The sequence below is a fragment of the Mus caroli genome, unplaced genomic scaffold (assembly GCF_978045245.1).
Source record: "Mus caroli unplaced genomic scaffold, Mus_caroli_1 scaffold_4, whole genome shotgun sequence".
Classification (NCBI taxonomy): domain Eukaryota; kingdom Metazoa; phylum Chordata; class Mammalia; order Rodentia; family Muridae; genus Mus; species Mus caroli.
In genome coordinates this window covers 73,052,066-73,070,574 of record NW_028227259.1, presented here as the reverse complement: position 1 = coordinate 73,070,574, position 18,509 = coordinate 73,052,066, and the positions used below count along the sequence as shown (strand labels likewise).

Sequence of the window (18,509 nt, the reverse complement as noted above, 5' to 3'; positions counted from 1 at the left end):
TTGGGTGCGCGGCTGACCCGAGGCTTGAGTAAGTGCCTCCCTTTGGGAGTTTGGAGTCTTTCAGAAGAACTTGCATCTGCCAAATGAATGCTGAAATGAAATGGAATGATTTCTAAATCATGCCTCTATATTCTAAAGTCAAATGGTCTTTAATTTACCCAAACATACTAACTGCTCCATAACGGCAAAATCCTTGAAAAGCGAGGCAGGATAGCAAATAAGAACTGTCTATGAGTAAATGATATGGACTTCTTCATTAAGAATAAAGGTATTAGCCAGGCAGTGGTGGCACACACCTTTAATCCCAACCCTTGGGAGGCAGAGGCAGGTAGTTTTCTGAGTTCGAGGCCAGCCTGGTCTACAGAGTGACTTCCAGGACAGCCTGGGCTACACAGAGAAACTCTGTTTCGAAACAAACAAACAAACAAACACCCAGAACAAAACAAAACAAAACAAAAAATAAAGATGTTATGTTTTATAATTGTTGTGGTTTAACAAAAATTGTTCTCTATAGACTCAGGGTTTTCACTCTTGGTCCCAAGGTGATGTTATGTATGGAATTTTTATGATGTGTAGCCTTTGTGTAAGAAGTACATCAGTGTAGGTGAGCATTAACATTTCATAGCCTCACCTCTCTTCCACTTTGATATTTCTACATGCTTATGCTTAAAGATGTGATCTCTCATGATTGTTTTGGAAGCTCATATACTAAAATTGGAACGATACAGAGAAGTTTATCATGGCCCCTAGGGAAGGAAGATAGGAATTTGTAAAGCATTCCATATATGTGGACTGTTGTATTGTTTTGGGAAGAACATGAAGGCAGAAGGGAAACTATTTGAAAAAAGGAAGAAGCTCAGAGACGTGGGGGCAAAAAAGGCTATATAGAATTTCAATATAATTGAATTACATTATATACATTTATAAAAATTCCATAACAAATTCATTATTTTGTTTAATTAATAAATGATAATAAAATATGTTTTTTAAAATAAAAAGTGATTTCTCAACTTTTTCCTTTGACTGCCATGCATATTGCTTTCTGATATTCCTCCTTACCATGATGGACTCAAATCCATCAATACATATAAGCTAAAAACAAAACAAAACAAAACACTATCATGTTTAAATGATCTTCAGTCTTTGTATGATATTACAAAAAGATAAAGCTATATAATAAAGCAATCAAAAATAATGAATAATAATGCAGAGTAATAAAGAGTTAAATGTTATAAAGTTCATATGCTTACACAAATTCAATTCATTTGAGAGTAAATTCCATTTTATGAGTTCAGTAAAATACTAAAAAGAACTGGAACATTGGCATCAATATATTTTTCAAGAACCATTTTAATACAATGATTATTTGATGACTTTAATTCAGATGATCCTATGCATTAATCTGTTTTCCCTTCATTATAATTTTATAATAATTATGATATTGCAGCTTTCAAAGATATTGTAATGATACACTAATATAAAATTTTTGTAATTATAAATTATGTTATAGTCCTGACCACCATCATTGCCTTATATATATTTAGCAAGAATAGGAACCTCTAATTTTGGGTATGCTTTCATTTAACAGATTTGTGAAAACAGATTAAAGTTAAGTTATTTTGTTATCCATTGTATATTTAATAACAATCATTTTATGTTTTAGTATTCCTTCAAGAAATACTGATACTTAGAAAGACTTTGGGTTTTTAAACAACTGAAATGGAAATGGTTGATGATTAAACCAGCTTGTAGAAAGGGATGGAGGGAGGGAGGGAGGGAGAGAGAGGGAGAGAGAGAGAGAGAGAGAGAGAGAGAGAGAGAGAGAGAGAGAGAGAGAGAGAGAGAGAGACTCTGTATACTGGGTTGTAAGGTTCCTTTGGAAATCACAGAAGAGACATTGAGATTATCAGTATATAAGTCTCGTTTCAGGAGGAGAGTTTGGGCTACAGATATTAATTTAATGGTTGGTTAATTTGCTCTATTAATTTAGTCATTAGAATCTGACTATGTGATTACAATCAAAATTATTTTAAGGCATTGAAATATAAAACTGTGACTATGCACAAGTAGTATTCAGAAATTGGTTTTTCTTGTCTCCAGAAAAAATCAAGAATTACTTGAGTAAAGAGAAGATAGACTGTCAATATAATTTCAACCTGGAAAAAGAGGGTGTTTTCTTGCATCTTTGATAGTAAAATGAAACATCTCCAAGGAATCTAGGAGAGGAAAAGGAGGATCAATAAAAAAGTAGAACACTAAACCTAAATATAAAAGGGGAACCTTACCATTGCACCTCTTTTAAGTGCAATCGGGAATAAAACCAGGAGCCCAGAATGTATGCTTGTAATTCTAGTCCTTGAAAGATACAGGCTACTTCAGCTACATAGGTAGTGTCTGGCCAGCCTCAATGACAGGAGAAATTACATATGAACAAACAAACAAACAAACTAACTAACTAACTAACTAACTAACTAACTAACTAACTAACAAAAAAGCAAAAACAAAAAATAAACTAAAAGTAAAAATATAAAATAGACCTTTTCAAAGGTCTCAGAATATTACAATGAAAAGGCTGAAATATATACATTAGAATTGCTGTGATGTAATTAAACCATTCAACAGGCTAAATTTATTTATATTGATAAAACTTTAAATACTTTACAAGTTAATTTTATCTATATTAATACTTTCAAAAGCAAATGTAAAGAAGTTTTTGACAAAAATTAAATAGATATATACACATCTAAAGGATTTCTTAATACAAATAAAATATATTTTATTTATTTGTGATTTATATAAATATCTCATCAAAAAATGGCCCACTTACCTTTCTCTACACAGAGGATAAACAGGCTGAGAAAGAAATTAGGGAAACAACACCCTTCACAATATTCAGAAATATTATAAAATACCTTGGTGTGACTCTAAGGAAGTGAAAGATCTGTATGATAAGAACTTCAAGTCTCTGAAGAAAGAAATCAAAGAAGATCTCAGAAGATGGAAAGATCTCCCATGCTCATGGATTGGCAGGATTAATATAGTCAAAATTACTATCTTACTGAAAACAATCTACAGATTCAATGCAATCCCCATCAAAATTCCAAACAATTCTTCACTGAGTTAGAAAGGGCAATTTGCAAATACATCTGGAATAACAAAAAACCTAGGATAGCAAAAAATATTCTCAATGATAAAGGAACCACTGATGGAATCACCTTGCCTGACCTCAAGCTATACTACATAGCAATTGTGATAAAAACTGCATGGTACTGGTATAGCTACAGACAGGTAGACCAATGGAATAGAACTGAAGACCCAGAAATGAACCCATCACCTATGGTCACTTGATCTTTGACAAGGGAGCTAAATCAATCCAGTGAAAAAAAGACAGCACTTTCAAAAACGGTGCTGGCTCAACTGGTGGTTATCATGTAGAAGAATGCAAATTGATTCATTCTTTTCTCCTTGTACAAAGCTCAAGTCTAAGTGAATGAAAGAACTTCACATAAAACCAGAGACATTGAAACTTATAGAAGAGAAAGTGGGGGAAATCCTTGAAGATATGGGTACAGGGGAAATAATCCTGAACAGAACAGCAATGGCTTGTGCTGTAAGATTAACAAGCAACAAATGGAACTTCATAAAATTGCAAAGCTTCTGTAAGGCAAAAGATACTGCCAATAAGACAAAAAGTCTGCCAACAGATTGGGAAAGGATCTTTACCAATCCTAAATCAGATAGGGGACTAATATCCAATATATACAAAGAACTCAAGAAGCTGGACTCCAGAAAATCAAATAACCAAATTAAAAAATGGGATACAGAGCTAAACAAAGAATTCTCAACTGAGGAATACTGAAGGGCTGAGAAGCACCTGAAAAAATGTTCAACATCCTTAATCATCAGGGAAATGCAAATCAAAACAATCTTGAGATTCCACCTCACACTAGTCAGAATGGCTAAGATCAAAAATTCAGGTGACAGCAGATGCTGGCGAGGATTTGGAGAAAGAGGAACACTCCTCCATTGCTGGTGGGATTGCAAGCTGGTACAACCACTCTGGAAATCAGTTTGGCAGTTCCTCAGAAAATTGGACATAATACTACTGGAGGATCTAGCAATTCCTCTCCTGGGCATATATCCAGAAGATGGTCCAACTTGTAATAAGGACACATGCTCCTCTATGTTCATAGCAGCCTTATTTATAATAGCCAGAAACTGTAAAGAACCCAAATGTTCCTCAAAAGATGAATGGATACAGAAAATGTGGTACATTTACACAATGGAGTACTACTCAGCTATTAAAAACAATGGATTTATGAAATTCTTAGGCAAATGAATGGATCTGGAGGGTATCATCCTGAGTGAGGTAACCCAATTCCAAAATAACTCACATGATATGCATTCACTGATAAGTGGATATTAGCCCAGAAACTTAGAATACCGAAGATACAATTTGCAAAACACATGAAACTCAAGAAGAAGGAAGACCAAAGTGTGGATACTTCGTTCCTCCTTAGAATCAGTAACAAAATACTCATGGAAGGAGTTACACAGACCAAGGTTGGAGCTGAGATAGAAGGACGTACCATCCAGAGACTGTCCCATCGGAGAATCATAATCAGCCACCAAAACCAGACACTATTACATATGCCAGCAAGATTTTTCTGACAGGACCCTAATATAGCTGTCTCTTGTGAGACTCTGCCAGTGCCTGGCAAATACAGAAGTGGATGCTCACAGTCATCTATTGGATGGAACACAGGGCCTCCAATGGAGGATCCAGAGAAAGTACCCAAGGAACTGAAGGGGTCTGTTACTCTATAGGAGGAACAATAATATGAACTAACCAGTACCCTCAGAGCATATACAGTCTCTAACTGCATATGTATCAGAAGATGGCCTAGTTGGCCATCATTGGGAGGAGAGGTCCTTGGACTTGCATAGATTATATGCCCCAGTACAGGGGAATGCCAGGGACAGATGCAGGAGTGGGTGTGTTGGGGAGCAGGGCGGGGCGCGGGGGGATAGGGAACTTTTGGGATAGCATTTGAAATGTAAATGAAGAAAGATCTAATAGAAAATTTGTTTAAAAATTTAAAAACATCTCACTTCATCAAAACCTGCATATATTCACAACTTATAAGGCAGCCTAAAAGACTCCCAAAACATATAGATGGTAGATAATGCACTTAGTTGCTTCTCAAATCTTTAAGGTAATTTTCTATTTCTGATGGACTCATGCACATCATAGGAGGACTAAGTGGTTAGAGCTGGATTTGATTAGAAAGCATTAAATGGCTTTCATAGATATGAAAGGTGGTATGCAAGCTTATAAGGTAGGTAAGCCACCAGTAGCCCTACTCAGCTGTGATACTTATCATCCACAGTATTGACCAGCATGACAAGATATCGCTAAATTGCAATAGTAGCAGTCATATCTTGGTGGTAACCAACAACTGTCTAGTTGAACTTAACACCACTCAACAGGAGGAAAATGCATGCCTCAAACTACAAATTTACCCATATTCCCAGGACTGGTGGATCCATGGATCTTAGATAGGGACCTTCCACTTCTACCTATTTAAACCAGCATAATTCTTTTTTTTTTCTTTTCTCTTTTTTTTAAATTTTTAATATTTTTATTACATATTTTCCTCAATTACATTTCCAATGCTATCCCAAAAGTCCCCCATAGCGCCCCCCACTTCCCTACCCACCCATTCCCATTCTTTTGGCCCTGGCATTCCCCTATATTGGGGCATATAAAGTTTGCAAGTCCAATGGGCCTCTCTTTCCATTGATGGCCGACTAGGTCATCTTTCGATACATATGCAGCTAGAGACAAGAGCTCCGGGGTTCTGGTTAGTACATCATGTTGTTCCAACAATAGGGTTGCAGATCCCTTTAGCTCCTTGGGTACTTTCTCTAGCTTCTCCATTGGGAGCCCTGTGATATATCCAATAGCTGACTGTGAACATCCACTCCTGTGTTTGCTAGGCCCCGGCATCATCTCACAAGAGACAGCTATATTAGGGTCCTTTCAGCAAAATCTTGCTAGTGTATGCAATGGTGTCAGCATTTAGAAGCTGATTATGGGATGGATCCCTGGATACGGCAGTCTCTAAATGGTCCATCCTTTCATCACAGCTACGAACTTTGTCTCTGTAACTCCTTCCCTGGGTGTTTTGTTCCCAATTCTAAGAAGGTGCACAGTGTCCACACTTTGGTCTTCATTCTTCTTGAGTTTCATGCGTTTAGCAAATTGTATCTTATATCTTGGGTATCCTAAGTTTTGGGCTAATATCCACTTATCAGTGAATACATATTGTGTGAGTTCTTTTGTGATTGTGTTACTTCACTCAAGATGATGCCCTCCAGGTCCATCCATTTGGCTAGGAATTTCATAAATTCATTCTTTTTAATGGCTGAGTAGTACTCCATTGTGTAAATGTACCATAATTTCTGTATCCATTCCTCTGTTGAGGGACATCTGGGTTCTTTCCAGCTTCTGGCTATTATAAATAGGGCTGCTATGAACATAGTGGAGCATGTGTCCTTTTTACCGGTTGGGACATCTTCTGGATATATGCCCAGGAGAGGTATTGCTGGATCCTCCAGTAGTACTATGTCCAATTTTCTGAGGAACCGCCAGACTGATTTCCAGAGTGGTTGTACAAGCTTGCAATCCCACCAACAATGGAGGAGTGTTCCTCTTTCTCCACATCCTCGCCAGCATCTGCTGTCACCTGAATTTTTGATCTTAGCCATTCTGACTGGTGTGAGGTGGAATCTCAGGGTTGTTTTGATTTGCATTTCCCTGATGATTAAGGATGTTGAACATATTTTCAGGTGCTTCTCTGCCATTCGGTATTCCTCAGGTGAGAATTCTTTGTTCAGTTCTGAGCCCCATTTTTTAATGGGGTTATTTGACTTTCTGGAGTCCACCTTCTTGAGTTCTTTATATATATTGGATATTAGTCCCTTATCTGATTTAGGATAGGTGAAGATCCTTTCCCAATCTGTTGGTGGTTTTTTTTGTCTTATTGATGGTTTCTTTAGCCTTGCAGAAGCTTTGTAGTTTCATGAGGTCCCACTTGTCAATTCTCGATCTTACAGCACAAGCCATTACTGTTCTATTCAGGAATTTTTCCCCTGTGCCCATATCTTCAAGGCTTTTCCCCACTTTCTCCTCTATAAGTTTCAGTGTCTCTGGTTTTATGTGAAGTTCCTTGATCCACTTAGACTTGACCTTAGTACAAGGAGATAGGAATGGATCGATTCGCATTCTTCTACATGTTAACAACCAGTTGTGCCAGCACCATTTGTTGAAAATGCTGTCTTTCTTCCACTGGATGTTTTTAGCTCCCTTGTCGAAGATCAAGTGACCGTAGGTGTGTGGGTTCATTTCTGGGTCTTCAATTCTATTCCATTGGTCTATTTGTCTGTCACTATACCAGTACCATGCAGTTTTTATCACAATTGCTCTGTAGTAGAGCTTTAGGTCCTGCATGGTGATTCCACCAGAGGTTCTTTTATCCTTGCGAAGAGTTTTTGCTATCCTAGGTTTTTTGTTATTCCAGATGAATTTGCAGATTGCACTTTCTAATTCGTTGAAGAATTGATTTGGAATTTTGATGGGGATTGCATTGAATCTGTAGATTGCTTTTGGCAAGATAGCCATTTTTACAATATTGATCCTGCCAATCCATGAGCATGGGAGAACTTTCCATCTTCTGAGATTATCTAGAATTTCTTTCTTCAGAGACTTGAAGTTTTTATTATACAGATCTTTCACTTCCTTAGTTAGAGTCACGCCAAGATATTTAATATTATTTGTGACTATTGAGAAGGGTGTTGTTTCCCTAATTTCTTTCTCAGCCTGTTTATTCTTTGTGTAGAGAAAGGCCATTGATTTCTTTGAGTTAATTTTAATCCAGCTATTTCACCGAAGCTGTTTATCAGGCTTAGGAGTTCTCTGGTGGAATTTTTAGGGTCACTTATATATACTATCATATCATCTGCAAAGAGTGATATTTTGACTTCATCTTTTCCAATTTGTATCCCTTTGATCTCCTTTTGTTGTCGAATTGCTCTGGCTAGGACTTCAAGTACAATGTTGAATAGGTATGGAGAAAGTGGACAGCCTTGTCTAGTCCCTGATTTTAGAGGGATTGCTTCAAGCTTCTCACCATTTACTTTGATGTTGGCTACTGGTTTGCTGTAGATTGCTTTTATCATGTTTAGGTATGGGCCTTGAATTCCTGATCTTTCCAAGACTTTTATCATGAATGGGTGTTGGATCTTGTCAAATGCTTTTTCCGCATCTAAGGAGATGACCATGTGGTTTTTGTCTTTGAGTTTGTTTATATACTGGATTACGTTGATGGATTTCCGTATATTGAACCATCCCTGCATCCCTGGGATGAAACCTACTTGGTCAGGATGGATGATTGTTTTGATGTGTTCTTGGATTCGGTTAGCAAGAACTTTATTGAGGATTTTTGCATCAATATTCATAAGGAATATTGGTCTGAAGTTTTCTATCTTTGTTGGGTCTTTTTGTGGTTTAGGTATCAGAGTAATTGTGGCTTCATAGAATGAGTTGGGTAGAGTACCTTCTGTTTCTATTTTGTGGAATAGTTTGTGAAGAACTGGGATTAGATCTTCTTTGAAGGTCTGATAGAACTCTGCACTAAACCCATCTGGTCCTGGGCTTTTTTTAGTTGGGAGACTATTAATGACTGCTTCTATTTCTTTGGGGGATATAGGGCTGTTTAGATCATTAACCTGATCTTGATTCAACTTTGGTACCTGGTATCTGTCTAGGAACTTCTCCATTTCATCCAGGTTCTCCAGTTTTGTTGAGTATAGCTTTGGTAGAAGGATCTGATGGTGTTTTGGATGTCTTCAGGATCTGTTGTTATGTCTCCTATTTCATTTCTGATTTTGTTAATTAGGATGCTTTCCCTGTGCCCTCTAGTGAGTCTGGCTAAGGGTTTATCTATCTTGTTGATTTTCTCAAAGAACCAGCTCCTTGATTGGTTGATTCTTTGAATAGTTCTTCTTGTTTCCACTTGGTTCATTTCGCCCCTGAGTTTGATTATTTCCTGCCATCTACTCCTCTTGGGTGAATATGCATCCTTTTGTTCTAGTGCTTTTAGGTGTGTTGTCAAGCTGCTAATGTGTGCTCTCTCTAGTTTCCTTTTGGAGGCACTCAGAGCTATGAGTTTTCCTCTTAGAAATGCTTTCATTGCGTCCCATAAGTTTGGGTATGTTGTGGCTTCATTTTCATTGAACTCTAAAAAGTCCTTAATTTCTTTCTTTATTCCTTCCTTGACCAAGGTATCATTGAGAAGAGTGTTGTTCAGTTTCCACGTGAAGGTTGGCTTTCTATTATTTATTTTGTTATTGAAGATCAGCCTTAGTCCTTGGTGATCTGATAGGATGCATGGGACAATTTCAATATTTTTGTATCTGTTGAGGCCTGTTTTGTGACCAATTATGTGGTCAATTTTGGAGAAGGTACTATGAGGTGCTGAGAAGAAGGTATATCCTTTGTTTTAGGATAGAATGTTCTGTAGATATCTGCCAGATCCATTTGATTCATAATTTCTCTTAGTTTCTCTGTGTCCCTGTTTAGTTTCTGTTTCCACGATCTGTCCATTGGTGAAAGTGGTGTGTTGAAGTCTCCCACTATTATTGTATGAGGTGCAATGTGTGCTTTGAGATTTACTAAAGTTTCTTTAATGAATGTGGCTGCCTTTGTATTTGGAGCATAGATATTCAGGATTGATAGTTCCTCTTGGAGGATTTTACCTTTGATGAGTATGAAGTGTCCCTCCCTGTCTTTTTTAATGACTTTGGGTTGGAAGTCAATCTCATCAGATATTAGAATGGCTACTCCAGCTTGTTTCTTCATACCATTTGCTTGGAAAATTGTTTTCCAGCCTTTCATTCTGAGGTAGTGTCTATCTTTTTCTCTGAGATGAGTTTCCTGTAAGCAGCAAAATGTTGGGTCTTGTTTGTGTAGCCAGTTTGTTATTCTATGTCTTTTTATAGGGGAGTTGAGTCCATTGATATTAAGAGATATTAAGGAAAAGTAATTGTTGTTTCCTGTTATTTTTGTTGTTAAAGTTGGCATTCTTTTCTTGTGGCTGTCTTCTTTTAGGTTTGTTGAGGGATTACCTTCTTGTTGTTTCTAGGGCGTGGTTCCTGTCCTTGCATTGGTTTTTTTCTGTTATTATCCTTTGCAGGGCTGGATTCGTGGAGAGATAATGTGTGAATTTGGTTTTGTCGTGGAATACTTTGGTTTCTCCATCTATGTTAATTGAGAGTTTGGCTGGGTATAGTAGCCTGGGCTGGAATTTGTGTTCTCTTAGTTTCTGTATAACATCCGTCCAGGATCTTCTGGCTTTCATAGTCTCTGGTGAAAAATCTGGTGTAATTCTGATAGGCTTGCCTTTATATGTTACTTGGCCTTTTTCTCTTACTGCTTTTAGTATTCTATCTTTATTTAGAGCATTTGTTGTTCTGATTATTATGTGTCGGGAGGTATTTCTTTTCTGGTCCAGTCTATTTGGAGTTCTGTAGGCTTCTTGTATGTTCATGGGCATCTCTTTCTTTAGATTTGGGAAGTTTTCTTCTATAATTTTGTTGAAGATGTTTGCTGGTCCTTTGAGTTGAAAATCTTCATTCTCATCCACTCCTATTATCCGTAGGTTTGGTCTTCTCATTGTGTCCTGTATTTCTTGGATGTTTTGAGTTAGGATCTTTTTGCATTTTACATTTTCCTTGATTGTTGTGCCAATGTTCTCTATGGAATCTTCTGCACCTGAGATTCTCTCTTCCATCTCTTGTATTCTGTTGCTGATGCTCGTATCTATGGTTCCAGATTTCTTTCCTAGGGTTTCTATCTCCAGTGTTAACTCATTTTGGGTTTTCTTTATTGTGTCTACTTCCCTTTTTAGGTCTAGTATGGTTTTGTTCATTTCCATCATCTGTTTGGATGTGTTTTCCTGTTTTTCATTAAGGACTTCTACCTGTTTGATTAGGTTATCCTGTTTTTCTTTAAGGATTTGTAACTCTTTAGCAGTGTTCCCCTGCAATTCTTTAAGGGATTTTTGTGCTTCCTCTTTATTGTCTTCTACCTGTTTAGCAGTGTTCCTTTGTATTTCTTTAAGTGTGTTATTAAAGTCCTTCTTGAAGTCCTCTACCATCATCATGAGATATGCTTTTAGATCCGTGTCTAGCTTTTCTGGTGTGTTGGGGTGCCCTGGACTGGGCGAAGTGGGAGTGCTGGGTTCTAATGATGGTGAGTGGTCTTGGTTTCTGTTAGTAAGATTATTACGTTTACCTTTCGCCATCTGGTAATCTCTGGGGTTAGTTGTTGTCGTTGTCACTGTTTAAAGATTGGAGCAGAATCTGTGTTCCACTCACCAGCAGTCTCAAAATCCTGTGGCGGGGGTCTTGGGTAGCTGGCAGTACCCCGGTACTGGTCCAGCAGGAAGAGGCCTGTGGTCCTACTCAGGCCGGTTTTCTGCTTCCCTAACTAATGCAGTCTCAGGTCCCGAGGGCAATTGGATTGGAGCAGAAGCTGTGTTCCACTCACCAGAAGTCATATGTATCGAAAGATGACCTAGTCGGCCATCAATGGAAAGAGAGGCCCATTGGACTTGCAAACTTTATATGCCCCAATATAGGGGAATGCCAGGGCCAAAAGAATGGGAATGGTGGGTAGGGAAGAGGGGGGCGCTATGGGGGACTTTTGGGATAGCATTGGAAATGTAATTGAGGAAAATATGTAATAAAAATATTAAAAATTAAAAAAAAAGTCAAAAAAAATACTGGCCGGACAAAATGATCCTGGACATTTTTGGAACTATTATAACCAGCGTTTTTAGATAAAGAAAAAGAATATAAGAAATTACTTAAAAGTACATTGCACACATAATAAATTATTTTGTGAAAAAAAAAATCTTGTGGCGGGTGTTGTGGGTAGCTGGGGAGTGTCAGCCCACCCTGCGCCCTAGCTACCCTGGTGCTCTTCTGACTGGAAGAGGCTTGTGGCCCTATGTAGGCCCGATTTCTGCCTCCCCAACCAGAGCAGTCTCAGGTCCCGCGTGATTGGACTGGAGCAGAAGCTGTGTTCCACTCACCAGCAGTCTCAAAATCCTGTGGTGGGGGTAGTGTGTAGCTGGCGGGTGTCAGCTGACCCTGTGCTCTAGCTACCCAGGTGGTGATCCGGCCGGATGAGGCCTGTGGCCCTACTCAGGCTGGTTTCTGCTTCCCTAACTAATGCAGTCTCAGGTTCCTTGCGCAATTGGATTGGAGCAGAAGCTGTGTTCCACTCACCAGAAGTCTTAAGATCCTGTGGCAGGTGTTGTGGGTAGCTGGCGAGTGTCAGCCGACCCTGCGCCCTAGCTACCCTGGTGCTTTTCTGACCGGAAGAGGCTTGTGGCCCTATGTAGGCCGGATTTCTCCCTCCCCAACCAGAGCAGTCTCAGGTCCCGCGTGATTGGACTGGAGCAGAAGCTGTGTTCCACTCACCAGCAGTCTCAAAATCCTGTGGCAGGGGTCGTGGGTAGCTGGCGGGTGTCAGCCAACCCTGCGCTCTCCCAGCATAATTCTTAACTATACACTGTATGCTAATTCACAAAGACTAAATCAGCAAGTGGGGTCTACATAGGTCTGAATAAGGTCCTCTGCATATATATTATAGTTTAAGTTTCTGATAGTTATAGAATTCCTTAATGTGTGAACAAGTGGGTCTCTGTTGCAGGATATTTAATCACACTGTCAACCCTGAGATTGTATTATTTACTGGAAAAACAAAAGTAAAAACAAAAAACATATTTCTAGTTGTGGTGTGGCTGAACCCTTAGCATATACTTTTAATCCCAAACAATGAAAGTAAAGTTAGTTTGTAGAAGGAAGCATCCATATTTAAAAGTGATCTCTGAGTGGCAGACCAAGTGACAAATCAGGAAGATCTGATAGAACAGGATCTGCCCAACCATTTAGAGAAGAGAGGAAGGGGAAGCTGCTTGAGGGACAGTGCAGAAAGGAGAAGGCAGTTTTACTAGGAGAGTCTTACAGAGTCAGATTGAAGAGAGAGTAAGATAGACTCAGGTAAAAATGAAGCTATCCAGAGAATGAGAAGGAGCCCCAAGATTAGAACAAATTGCTAGAATTAGTTTGAGTTCAAACAGAACAATTCATGAGAATCTGAGAGAAGCCAGATTGTAACAGTCAGCATGATTGATGTAGCTCAGAGGAGTCTGAGCTGAACAGCTGAGTTGAATCAGCCAGACAGAGATCAGAAAGCTAGGAAGGGTGAACTATTTCATCAGGAAGTCTCAGAGGTTGAAACATTCTAGGTCTGGATAAGATTGTATGGAGGCTAGAAGATACAAGAACTAGACTCTGTTTAGCAGATAGAGGCAGTAAGCCTCAGAGATGAAAATTACATCAGGAGAATAAAGGTCACATTTACAAGTCTCTGATTCTCATGCCTTCTCTGTGGGCACTTTTTCTTCTGTTGCTTGTTTAAATCATATCTATTCAAGTAACACTAACTGGGATGAACAACTTATATTTATATACAAATGCATATATACACTTATAAAGAATTTTTTATAAAAGAGAGAATGATTTGAGAGGATAGAAAATGTGAGAGGCATTGGGAACATTGGAGGGAAGAATTGGAAATAAAGCTAAATACTATATTTTTAAACTATTTAAAATATCTTTTTTTAATTAGGTATTTTCTTCATTTACATGTCAAATCAAATGTCTCTTGTTTGTCATATAATACAGAAGTTGAACAAGATAGTAAAGAATATTCTCTTTAAAAAAATACATTTACTTTACAGAGAACAATCAGATTTCTGCAAGAATTATGATGGATGATGCATCAAAAATAAACATGTAAGCAATGAAACAATGAGATTTTAAGCTACTAGGGAAAATCCTCAAAATATGGTGGAAAACTAATATATTCCTTATAAAGCCAGACAATATAAAGAAATTAACTAATGCTATACATGCCTTGTAAAGCGGAGGTTAAATAAGATTATTGGTTGAGGAGTCAAAAGCCACCATTGTAAACTTCATAGATAAAATTAGGTAAATACAAAAGAAATCACAAGAGAGACAAAAATATATTGAAAAATCTTAATATGTAAATGATACAACTGAAATTTGAATCTTATTAAAATATTCTGAAATATAAATTCAAACATTGAAAGATTCCATTAGACATTGCTCAGCCAGGGCTCTTCTACAAATCATATGAACAGTAAGATGATAATACAATGCATATGGTTTGACTTATGGATGGATTAATTTTTGATAGAAATAGTAGAAAACTACTAAAAATCAAAACAGTCAATATATTCTAATATGCAATATCTGTATATGAATTGAGGATTAATATAAAAAAGAGCAAATTCATTTTCTTGTGTATTCTACCAAATTTTAAAAGTATTTTCATTAAGTCTTTGATAATTTAATGCCATTTATTTTTTCATAGTCATCTCTCACTCCTCATACTTACAACTCTCAGATACATCTCTAAACTACAATTTTAATAAAAGAATTTATGCTATATTTTTCCTCAATAACATATGTATGGAAGAATGAAAATCTGTTTTAAAATGTCTACTAAGTGCTGATAGAATGTCGTATCAGAACCATTTAATGACTTTTATGTCTTTTGGCCAAAACAAAACAGACAAAAAACCAAGTACCTGAAACATATGTCATTCCAAACCCAAACTCTTACCCAAAAGATCATAAAATTACTATCTACCAGAATGTTCTCTGTTAGATAACAAAACTACTCCTTTGTCCCCTCTTCCCAGTAATTTCAAATGGGCCTGCTGATCGCATGAATAGGACAACAGCAAGAAATGATGTCTCTTAAGAGATTTTGGAAAATAGCAACAATACAGTTGACACAGTAGTCTCTCTCGTCATTACTGACACACTCCTCATGAAATTGTTTCCTCCATTAAGGTGTCTAGTCTCAGGCCACTGTTCATGTTTTTGGTACATGAATATAGTTATTTGCTTGTTTGTTTGCTTGCTTTCCTACAGTGGTTTCCTCTCTCTTCTCTTCATCTACTCTCTCCCCTGTAAGAGAGGATAGTTTGAAAAATAAACATAAACACTGTTTGGCCTATTTCTAAGTCTGTGTAGAATTTTAGAAAGTAGAATTAGATTCACAATGTTATTGTACACACTAGCTAAGCTCCTGTGATCACTGTGAATTCTCACTCTTTCATAATGTTCATATTGCTCTGTAGTAAACTTGACTGTTTTCTACACAAGACTATGTCATTAAAAACCATACAGTAAAGCTGGGCGATGCTGTTCAGTGGTGGACTGTCTATCTAGAATATGAGAGGGCCTTGATTCAGTCCACAGTACTCAACAAAAATCTTCAAGTTCAGTGGCCATCTATTAAACTTAACAAAGGGACTAAAGAAGAAAATAGAAAATTATAGCAATAATGTTTTCTGTGGCATTCTAAAATTGATGAAGGATTTCACAGAAATACATGAAATTAGAAAATGAACATTGTAAATGCAGAGTTTTTTTTTCATTCTAGAAAACACTAATGATGCTTTCAGCTACTTCATGCATTGTCACTGATAAGACAGGTGACTGACAACATATTTGTGTCCCCCAATTGTCTGTGACCAGGACTGTTTCCTGCTGCCTATTATATATCTCCCACGAAAGTGAGCCTCAGTGTGTTGGTCTTCCACTCCTCTTCATTACCTGCTGCTGAAAAGCTTCCAGAGTCAATAATTGTCCCAGAGCTCCTGATTAATATTAATCGCACTATTGACAGATTATGCAGGGTTCTGCTCTATTACCTGTGAAATCAGTTTTCTTAGTCTTAGTCTTGGACAACTTCATTGTTCTCCTTGGAAAAAATATGTTTTAGTGTGAAACATAATTTATTCAACAGCACCACATAGAAAATTAAGTCCCATAGAGCAGGACTGAATCACTCAACTGAGTAAATTTACACAAACCCAAACGACTTTATGCTATAGTTTTTTAAAAATACAAATAGGGATGGGGTAATATCTCCACTTCTTCTTTAACCTCTAGGAACCTAACAGATGCAGATATGTATAGGCCCTGTGTGTGCTGCTTCAAAATTCTTTAGCTCACATGTGCACTGATCTTTTTGATTTATAAAGCCAAGTTTTCTGGTGTCCTCCATCCTGATGGCTATTACAATTTCTGCTTCCTGCTCTGTGGGGTCCCTGAACCCTGAGCAGAGGGCTCTGATGAAGACATCCATTTTAGGGCTGAGTGTATCGAAGTCTCTCAGTGTCTGCATAATATCTGGTTATGGGTCTCTGTTTATTCACTTCTGCTGAAGGAGGAATCTCTGTGATTATGTCTGAGCAAGACACTAATTTTTGAGAACAGCAGAAAGTCATTTGTAATCATTTTATTCCTATTTTCTCCTTGTGTTTTAGATCAGCAGTTTTCTGTTACTCCAAATCCCTGAGATACCTAGTCTCTGATTCTAGATCACCCAAGCTTTATCAGGTATAGCTTTGATGTCCTGGAGTAGGCCTTCAGTCAAATCAGATGATGGTTGGTTACTCCACAAGAGAAATGCCACCATTAACCTAGCATACTATGCAGACAGGACACCATTGTAGATGAATGACTTTGTAGCTGTGTTGGTTCATAGCATTCAGAATACCTTCCTCTACCAAAGACACAGGCATTTCAGGTGAAGCCTCTGTATGGGCAGCCATTTGACTTCTGTATGTTCAGTGATTTGCACAGGTGTTATGTTCAGCAGTGGAGACTGGTTGTCAGTATTTGGAGAGCAATCTGTAGTTTTGGTTACAACTTTGTGATATTTAGGGCTCCCCATAAGATCCTTTGGCCAACAGCTCAATTAGATGTAACCTAATTCCAGTACTATAGCTTTATATGGCAACAGGAGACAGCCAGATGGGGTTCTGCTTCCTTTGCTGTTTCATGCTTTCCCATAAATTGCTTTCATATATGTGCATATTTTACTAGACTTTTACTGTATTAGACTTTCACACTCAAACGGTCCTTAATTTTAGCTGTCTCCTCCCACATTCCAAGTCTGAACCCCCTTTCCCTTCCATTTCCCAATGGACCCTTCCATTTCAGTTCCCTCATTCATTTTTTATTATCTAATTTCCCTTCTCTGGGGAGATCTAGCTGTTCCCACTAGTCTCTTACTCTATACCTACCTCCTGTAGTTCCATGGATTGTAGCTTGGTTATGAATGACTTAACAGATAATATCCATACATACTTAAATAAATACCATATTTATTTTTCTGAGCCCCAGTAACCTCACTCAGGATAATTTCTTTTATAGTCTCATCCATTTACCTGAGATTTTCAGGACTTATTTTTGTTTATTTGTTTTGCTTTTTTTGACACCTGAGTAATATTCCATAGCATAAATATATTACATTTTCTTAATCATTTTACCTGTTGAGGGGCATGTGGATAGTTCCCAGTTTCTGGTTATTAAGAATAGAGCTATAAACAGCATGGTTGAGCAAGCATCTCTGTAGTAGAATGGAGCATACTTTGGATATATGCCCATGAGTAGTATAGCTGGTTCTTGAAGTAGACTGACTCCTATATTCCTGAGAAATCCGCTATATTGATTTCCATAGCTGGTCTTGATTGCACACTCACCAGCAATAGATGGGTGCCCACTTAATTCTTATCTTAAAGAGGGTGAGCTGTGGTTTATTTGATTGATATTGGCCATTCTGATGTGTGTAAGATAAAATCTCAAATTTATTTTGATTTGTGATTTTTCTGATGACTATGGATGCTGAACATTTCTTCAAGTGTTTTTCAGACATTTGAAGTTCAACTTTTGAGAATTTTCTGTTTAGATCTGTATCCCATTTTGAAATTGAGATATATGTTTTCTTGATATGTAATTTTTTTGTTTGTTATAAAATCTGAATATCCTCCCTTTATCGGACATGTATCTGGTAAATTATTTTCCCATTCTGTAGGGTGCCTTTTTGTTTTAATGACTTTTTTGATGTTCATGGGCTTTTAAGCTCATTGAGGTCCCATTTGTTACTGTTTTTCTTTTGCTTCTTTTTTTTTTTTTTTTAAATTTCATCCCTGTGTTTGATCATTCTTAGTGCCTACTCTCAGACTGTTATTTTTTCTCTCTAGTGCTTTCAGGTTTGGTCTTAAGTTGCTATTATGTAATCTTTACAATTTTTGGTAGGCATTTAGTGGTATGTTGTATATTCATTTTCATTCCATTCTATGTTTTTAATTTCTTTATTGCTGTCTTAACCCATTTTTCATTTGGTAATGAGTTATTCAGTGTTTGTGTGTTTGTAAAATTTATGTTGTTTCTGTTTTTAATATTCATCTTTAATCTGCGATGGTCTGCGAGGATTCACAGAGTTATTTCAATTTATCTTTTGAGATTTATTTTGTGCCTGAATATGT

At 37.4% G+C, this 18,509-nt stretch overlaps 1 non-coding gene across 1 annotated transcript; it reads left to right on the top strand.

Annotated features, from left to right (window-relative positions):
* Positions 1-686: 686 nt before the first annotated feature.
* On the top strand, positions 687-789 carry LOC115031152 (U6 spliceosomal RNA). The gene has a single exon (XR_003836777.1). It is a non-coding gene; the product is annotated as a U6 spliceosomal RNA (small nuclear RNA).
* Positions 790-18,509: the final 17,720 nt, after the last annotated feature.